The sequence below is a fragment of the Schistocerca serialis genome, unplaced genomic scaffold (genome assembly GCF_023864345.2).
Source record: "Schistocerca serialis cubense isolate TAMUIC-IGC-003099 unplaced genomic scaffold, iqSchSeri2.2 HiC_scaffold_1417, whole genome shotgun sequence".
Taxonomy (NCBI): Eukaryota; Metazoa; Arthropoda; class Insecta; order Orthoptera; family Acrididae; genus Schistocerca; species Schistocerca serialis.
The window spans coordinates 6,130,557-6,140,372 of record NW_026047644.1 but is presented as its reverse complement, the minus strand read 5'-3'; positions in this window follow the sequence as shown (position 1 = coordinate 6,140,372).

The following is a 9,816-nucleotide window of genomic DNA, read 5'->3' as shown; positions in this document are numbered from 1 at the left end:
CACTTCAGGTTTACTGTATCCCTCTGACCTCCTTATTGACGATGAAACACTGAAATTGCATCGGAATGAAATACAAATGGCACAATGCCGACATAGGTACAAGAGAACTGACTATTCTTACTGCCCATGTTTTGAATCATTCCTGTGACACTAGTTATAGATTCCGATGCTTCACTTCAGGTTTACTGTATCCCTCTGACCTTCTTATTGACGATGAAACACAGAAATTGCATCGGAATTAAATACAAAATGCACAATGCCGACTGAAGGACAAGAGAACTGACTCTTCTTACTGTCTATGTTTTGAACCATTATTGTGACACTACTTATAGATTCCAATGCTTCACTTCAGGTCTACTGTATCCCTTTGACTTTCTTATTGACGATGAAACACAGAAATTGCATCGGAATAAAATTCAAAAGGCACAATGCCGACTTAAGTACAAGAAAACTGACTCTCCTTACTGTCTATGCTTTGAACCATTCCTGTGACACTAGTTATAGATTCCGATGCTTCACTTCAGGTTTACTGTATCCCTCTGACCTTCTTATTGACGATGAAACACATAAATTGCATCGGAATGTAATAGAAAAGGCAAAATGCCGACTTAAGTACAAGAAAACTGACTCTTCTTAATGTCTATGTTTTGAACCATTCCTGTGACACTAGTTATAGATTCCGACGCTTCACTTCAGGTTTCTGTATCCCTCTGACCTTCTTAGTGACGATAAAACACAGAAATTGCATCGGAATGAAATAGAAAAGCCACAATGCCGACTTAAGTACAAGAAGACTGACTCTTCTTCCTGTCTATGTTTTGTACCATTCCTGTGACACTAGTTATAGATTCGGATGCTACACTTCAGGTATACTGTATCCCTCTGACATTCTTATTGACGATGAAACACAGAAATTGCATCGGAATTAAATAGAAAAGGCACAATGCCGACTCATGTTATAGATTCAGATGCTTCACTTCAGGTTTACTGTATCCCTCTGACTTTCTTATTGACGATGAAACACAGATTGCATCGGAATTAAAAACAAAAGGCACAATGCCGACTTAAGTACAAGAAAACTGACTCATCTTACTGTCTATGTTTTGAACCATTCCTGTGACACTAGTTATAGATTCCGATGCTTCACTTCAGGTTTACTGTATCCCTCTGACCTTCTCATTGACGATGAAACACAGAAATTGCATCGGAATTTAATAGAAAACGCACAATGCCGACTTAAGTACAAGACAACTGACTCTCCTTACTGTCTATGTTTTGAACCATTTCTGTGACACTAGTTATAGATTCCTATGCTTCAGTTCAGGTTTACTGTATCCCTCTGACCTTCGTATTGACGATGAAACACAGAAATTGCATCGGAATTAAATACAAAAAGCACAATGCCGACTTAAGTACAAGAGAACTGAGTCTTCTTACTGTCTATGTTTTGAACCATTCCTGTGACACTAGTTATAGATTCCGATGCTTCACTTCAGGTCTACTGTATCCCTCTGACCATCTTATTGACGATGAAACACAGAAATTACATCTGAATTAAATAGAAAAGGCACAATGTCGACTTAAGTACAAGAAAACTGACTCTCCTTACTGTCTATGTTTTGTATCATTCCTGTGACACTAGTTATAGATTCCGATGCTTCACTCCAGGTTTACTGTATCCCTCTGACTTTCTTATTGACGATGAAACTCAGAAATTGCATCGGAATTAAATACAAAAGGCACTAGCCAACTTAAGTACAAGAAAACTGACTCTTCTTACTGTCTGTGTTTTGAACCATTCCTGTGACACTAGTTATAGGTTCCGATGCTTCACGTCAGGTTCACTGTATCCCTGTGACCTTCTTAGTGACGATGAAACACAGAAATTACATCGGAATCAAATAGAAAAGCCACAATGACGACTTAAGTACGAGAAGACTGACTCTTCATCCTGTCTATGTTTTGAACCATTTCTGTGACACTAGTTATACATTCCGATGCTTCAGTTCAGGTTTACTGTATCCCTCTGACCTTCTTATTGACGATGAAACACTGAAATTGCATCAGAATTAAATACAAAAGGCACAATGCCGACCTAAGTACAAGAGAACTGACTCTTCTTACTGTCTATGTTTTGAACCATTCCTGTGACACTAGTTATAGATTCCGATGCTTCACTTCAGGTCAACTGTATCCCTCTGACCATCTTATTGACAATGAAACACTGAAATTACATCGGAATTAAATACAAAAGGCACAATGTCGACTTAAGTACAAGAAAACTGACTCTCCTTACTGTCTATGATTTGAAATATTCCTGTGACACTAGTTGTAGATTCCGATGTTTCACTCCAGGTTTACTGTATCCCTCTGACTTTCTTATTGACGATGAAACACAGAAATTGTTTCGGAATTAAATACAAAAGGCACAATGAAGAATTAAGTACAAGTAAACTGAGTCTTCTTACTGTCTATGTTTTGAACCATCCCTGTGACACTAGTTATAGATTCCGATGCGTCACTTCAGGTTTACTGTATCCCCCTGACTTTCTTATTGATGATGACACACAGAAATTGCATCGGAATTAAATACAAAAGGCACAAAGGGACTTAAGTACAAGAAAACTGACTCATCTTACTGTCTATGTTTGAATTATTCCTGTGACACTAGTTATAGATTCCATTGCTTCACTTCAGGATTACTGTATCCCTCTGAACTTCTTATTGACGATGAAACACAGAAATAGCATCGGAATTAAATAGAAAAGGCACAATGCCGACTTAAGTACAAGAAAACTTACACTTCCTACTGTCTATGTGTTGAACAATTCCTGTGACACTAGTTATAGTTTCCGATTATTCTCTTCAGGTTTAGTGTATCCCTCTGACCTTCTTATTGACGACGAAACCCAGAAATTGCATTGGAATTAAATAGAAAAGGCACAATGCCGACTTAAGTACAAGAAAACTGACTCTTCTTACTGTCTATGTTTTGAACCACTTCTGTGACACTAGTTATAGATTCCGATGCTTCACTTCAGGTTTACTGTATTCCTCTGACCTCCTTATTGACGATGAAACACAGAAATTGCATCGGAAATAAATACAAAAGGCACAATGCCGACTCAAGTAGAAGAAGGCTGGCTCTTCTTCCTGTCTACGTTTTGAACCATTCCTGTGACATTAGTTATAGATTCCGATGTTTCACTTCAGGTTTACTGTATATGTCTGACATTCTTATTGACGATGAAACACAGAAATTGCATCGGAATTAAATAGAAAAGGCACAATGCCGACTCAAGTACAAGAAATCTGACTCTTCCTACTGTCTATGTTTGAACCATTCCTGTGACACTAGTTATAGATTCCGATGCTTTACTTCAGGTTTACTATATCCATCGGGTTTTCTTATTGACGATGAAACACAGAAATTGCATCGGAATTATATACAAAACGCACAATGCCGACTCAAGTACAAGAGGACTGGCTGTTCTTACTGTCTATGTTTTGAATCTTTGCTGTGAGACCGGTTTTAGATTCCGATCATCACTTCAGGTTTACTGTATCCCTTGGACCATCTTATTGACGACGAAACACAGAAATTGCATCGGAATTAATTAGAAAACGCAAAATGCCGAGTTAAGTACAAGAAGACTGACTCTTTATACTGTCTACGTTTTGAACCATTCCTGTGACACTAGTTATAGATTCCGATGCTTCACTTCAAATTTACTGTATCCCTCTGACCTCCTTATTGACGATGAAACACTGAAATTGCATCGGAATTAAATAGAATAGGCAGAATGCCGACTTCAGTACAAGACAACTGACTGTTCTTACTGTCTATGTTTTGAACCATTCCTGTGACACTAGTTATAGATTCCGATGCTTCACTTCAGGTCTACAGTATCCCTCTGACCTCCTTATTGACGATGAAACACAGTAATTGCATCGGAATTAAATAGAAAAGGCACAATGCCGACTTAAGTACAAGACAACTGACTCTTCTTACTGTCTATGTTTTGAACCATTCCTGTGACACTAGTTATAGATTCCGATTCTTCACTTGAGGTTCACTGTATCCCTCTGACCTTAATATTGACGATGAAACACAGAAATTGCATCGGAATGAAATACAAATGGCACAATGCCGACATAGGTACAAGAGAACTGACTATTCTTACTGTCCATGTTTTGAATCATTCCTGTGACACTAGTTATAGATTCCGATGCTTCACTTCAGGTTTACTGTATCCCTCTGACCTTCTTATTGACGATGAAACACAGAAATTGCATCGGAATTGTATACAAAAGGCACAATGCCGACTCAAGTACAAGAGGACTGACTCTTCTTACTGTTTATGAATTTGAACCATTCCTGTGACACTAGTTATAGATTCCGATGCTTCACATTAGGTTTACTGTATCCCTCTGACCTTCTTATTGACGATGAAACACAGAAATTGCATCGGAATTATATACAAAAAGCACAATGCCGACTCAAGTACATGAGGACTGGCTCTTCTTACTGTCTATGTTTTGAACCTTTCCTGTGAGACCGGTTTTAAATTCCGACGCTTCACTTCAGGTTTACTGTATCCCTCTGACCTTCTTATTGACGATGAAACACAGAAATTGCATCGGAATTAAATACAAAATGCACAATGCCAAATTATGTACAAGTAAACTGACTCTTCTTACAGTCTATGTTTTGAACCATTCCTGTGACACTAGTTATAGAATCCGATGCTTCACTTCAGGTTTACTGTATCCCTCTGACCTTCTTATAGACGATGAAACACAGAAATTGCATCGGAATTAAATAGAAAAGGCATAATGCCGACTCCAGTACAAGAAGGCTGGCTCATCTAACTGTCTATGTTTTGAACCACATCTGTGACACTAGTTATAGATTCCGATGCTTCACTTCAGGTTTACTGTATCCCTCTGACCTCCTTATTGACGATGAAACACAGACATTGCATCGGAAATAAATACAAAAGGCACAATGCCGACATAAGTACAAGAGTACTGACTATTCTTACTGTCTATGTTTTGAATCACTCCTGTGACACTAGTTATAGATTCCGATGCTTCACTTCAGATTCACTGTATCCCTGTGACCCCCTTATTGACGATGAAACTCAGAAATTGCTTATGAATTATATACAAAAGGCACAATGCCGACCCAAGTACAAGAGGACTGGCTCTTCTTACTGTCTATGTTTTGAACCTTTCCTGTGACACTAGTTATAGATTCCGATGCTTCACTTCAGGTCTACTGTATCCCCCTGACCTCCTTATTGACGATGAAACACAATAATTGCATCGGAATTAAATAGAAAAGGCACAATGCCGACTTAAGTACAAGACAACTGACTCTTCTTACTGTCTATGTGTCGAACAATTCCTGTGACACTAGTTAGTTTCCGATTATTCACTTCAGGTTCACTGTATCCCTCTGACCTTCTTATTGACGATGAAACACAGAAATTGCATCGGAATTAAATAGAAAAGGCACAATGCCGACTTAGGTACAAGAAAACTGACTCTTCTTACTGTCTATGTTTTGAACCACTTCTGTGACACTAGTTAAAGATTCCGATGCTTCACTTCAGGTTTACTGTATCCCTCGTTCTCCTTATTGACGATGAAACACAGAAATTGCATTGGAAATAAATACAAAAGGCACAATGCCGACTCAAATAGAAGAAGGCTGGCTCTTCTTCCTGTCTATGTTTTGAACCATCCCTGTGACACTAGTTATAGATTCCGATGCTTCACTTCAGGTTTACTGTATCCCCCTGACTTTCTTATTGATGATGACACACAGAAATTGCATCGGAATTAAATACAAAAGGCACAAAGGGGACTTAAGTACAAGAAAACTGACTCATCTTACTGTGTATGTTTGAACTATTCCTGTGACACTAGTTATAGATTCCGATGCTTTACTTCAGGATTACTGTATCCCTCTGAACTTCTTATTGACGATGAAACACAGAAATAGCATCGGAATTAAATAGAAAAGGCACAATGCCGACTTAAGTACAAGAAAACATACTCTTCCTACTGTCTATGTGTTGAACAATTCCTGTGACACTAGATATAGTTTCCGATTATTCTCTTCAGGTTTAGTGTATCCCTCTGACCTTCTTATTGACGATGAAACACAGAAATTGCATTGGAATTAAATAGAAAAGGCACAATGCCGACTTAAGTACAAGAAAACTGACACTTCTTACTGTCTATGTTTTGAACCACTTCTGTGACACTAGTTATAGATTCCGATGCTTCACTTCAGGTTTACTGTATTCCTCTGACCTCCTTATTGACGATGAAACACAGAAATTGCATCGGAAATAAATACAAATGGTACAATGCCGACTCAAGTAGAAGAAGGCTGGCTCTTCTTCCTGTCTACGTTTTGAACCATTCCTGTGACATTAGTTATAGATTCCGATGTTTCACTTCAGGTTTACTGTATATGTCTGACATTCTTATTGACGATGAAACACAGAAATTGCATCGGAATTAAATAGAAAAGGCACAATGCCGACTCAAGTACAAGAAATCTGACTCTTCCTACTGTCTATGTTTGAACCATTCCTGTGACACTAGTTATAGATTCCGATGCTTTACTTCAGGTTTACTATATCCATCGGGTTTTCTTATTGACGATGAAACACAGAAATTGCATCGGAATTATATACAAAACGCACAATGCCGACTCAAGTACAAGAGGACTGGCTGTTCTTACTGTCTATGTTTTGAATCTTTCCTGTGAGACCGGTTTTAGATTCCGATCATCACTTCAGGTTTACTGTATCCCTTGGACCATCTTATTGACGACGAAACACAGAAATTGCATCGGAATTGATTAGAAAACGCAAAATGCCGAGTTAAGTACAAGAAGACGGACTCTTTATACTGTCTACGTTTTGAACCATTCCTGTGACACTAGTTATAGATTCCGATGCTTCACTTCAGGTTTACTGTATCCCTCTGACCCCCTTATTGACGATTAAACACTGAAATTGCATCGGAATTAAATAGAATAGGCAGAATGCCGACTTCAGTACAAGACAACTGACTGTTCTTACTGTCTATGTTTTGAACCATTCCTGTGACACTAGTTTTAGATTCCGATGCTTCACTTCAGGGCTACAGTATCCCTCTGACCTCCTTATTGACGATGAAACACAGTAATTGCATCGGAATTAAATAGAAAAGGCACAATGCCGACTTAAGTACAAGACAACTGACTCTTCTTACTGTCTATGTTTTGAACCATTCCTGTGACACTAGTTATAGATTCCGATTCTTCACTTGAGGTTCACTGTATCCCTCTGACCTTATTATTGACGATGAAACACAGAAATTGCATCGGAATGAAATACAAATGGCACAATGCCGACATAGGTACAAGAGAACTGACTATTCTTACTGTCCATGTTTTGAATCATTCCTGTGACACTAGTTATAGATTCCGATGCATCACTTCAGGTTTACTGTATCCCTCTGACCTTCTTATTGACGATGAAACACAGAAATTGCATCGGAATTGTATACAAAAGGCACAATGCCGACTCAAGTACAAGAGGACTGACTCTTCTTACTGTTTATGAATTTGAACCATTCCTGTGACACTAGTTATAGATTCCGATGCTTCACATTAGGTTTACTGTATCCCTCTGACCTTCTTATTGACGATGAAACACAGAAATTGCATCGGAAATATATACAAAAAGCACAATGCCGACTCAAGTACATGAGGACTGGCTCTTCTTACTGTCTATGTTTTGAACCTTTCCTGTGAGACCGGTTTTAAATTCCGACGCTTCACTTCAGGTTTACTGTATCCCTCTGACCTTCTTATTGACGATGAAACACAGAAATTGCATCGGAATTAAATACAAAATGCACAATGCCGACTGAAGTACAAGAGAACTGACTCTTCTTACTGTCTATGTTTTGAACCATTATTGTGACACTACTTATAGATTCCAATGCATCACTTCAGGGCTACTGTATCCCTCTGACTTTCTTATTGACGATGAAACACAGAAATTGCATCGGAATAAAATACAAAAGGCACAATGCCGACTTAAGTACAAGAAAACTGACTCTCCTTACAGTCTATGCTTTGAACCATTCCTGTGACACTAGTTATAGATTCCGATGCTTCACTTCAGGTTTACTGTATCCCTCTGACCTTCTTATTGACGATGAAACACATAAATTGCATCGGATTGTAATAGAAAAGGCACAATGCCGACTTAAGTACAAGAAAACTGACTCTTCTTAATGTCTATGTTTTGAACCATTCCTGTGACACTAGTTATAGATTCCGACGCTTCACTTCAGGTTTTTGTATCCCTCTGACCTTCTTAGTGACGATAAAACACAGAAATTGCATCAGAATGAAATAGAAAAGCCACAATGCCGACTTAAGTACAAGAAGACTGACTCTTCTGCCTGTCTATGTTTTGAACCATTCCTGTCACACTAGTTATAGATTCGGATGCTACACTTCAGGTATACTGTATCCCTCTGACATTCTTATTGACGATGAAACACAGAAATTGCATCGGAATTAAATAGAAAAGGCACAATGCCGACTCATGTTACAGATTCAGATGCTTCACTTCAGGTTTACTGTATCCCTCTGACTTTCTTATTGACGATGAAACACAGATTGCATCGGAATTAAAAACAAAAGGCAAAATGCCGACTTAAGTACAAGAAAACTGACTCATCTTACTGTCTATGTTTTGAACCACTTCTGTGTCACTAGTTATAGATTTCGATGCTTCACTTCAGGTTTACTGTATTCCTCTGACCACCTTATTGACGATGAAACACAGAAATTGCATTGGAAATAAATACAAAAGGCACAATGCCGACTCAAGTAGAAGAAGGCTGGCTCTTCTTCCTGTCTACGTTTTGAACCATTCCTGTGACATTAGTTATAGATTCCGATGTTTCACTTCAGGTTTACTATATATGTCTGACATTCTTATTGACGATGAAACACAGAAATTGCATCGGAATTAAATAGAAAAGGCACAATGCCGACTCAAGTACAAGAAATCTGACTCTTCCTACTGTCTATGTTTGAACCATTCCTGTGACACTAGTTATAGATTCCGATGCTTTACTTCAGGTTTACTATATCCATCGGATCTTCTTATTGACGATGAAACACAGAAATTGCATCGGAATTATATACAAAACGCACAATGCCGACTCAAGTACAAGAGGACTGGCTGTTCTTACTGTCTATGTTTTGAATATTTCCTGTGAGACCGGTTTTAGATTCCGATGCTTCACTTCAGGTTTACTGTATCCCTTGTACCATCTTATTGACGACGAAACACAGAAATTGCATCGGAATTAATTAGAAAACGCAAAATGCCGAGTTAAGTACAAGAAGACTGACTCTTTATACTGTCTACGTTTTGAACCATTCCTGTAACACTAAATATAGATTCCGATGCTTCACTTCAGGTTTACTGTATCCCTCTGACCTCCTTATTGACGATGAAACACTGAAATTGCATCGGAATTAAATAGAATAGGCAGAATGCCGACTGTAGTACAAAACAACTGACTGTTCTTACTTTCTATGTCTTGAACCATTCCTGTGACACTAGTTATAGATTCCGATGCTTCACTTCAGGTCTACTGTATCCCTCTGACCTCCTTATTGACGATGAAACACAGTAATTGCATCGGAATTAAATAGAAAAGGCACAATGCCGACTTAAGTACAAGACAACTGACTCTTCTTACTGTCTATGTATTGAACCTTTC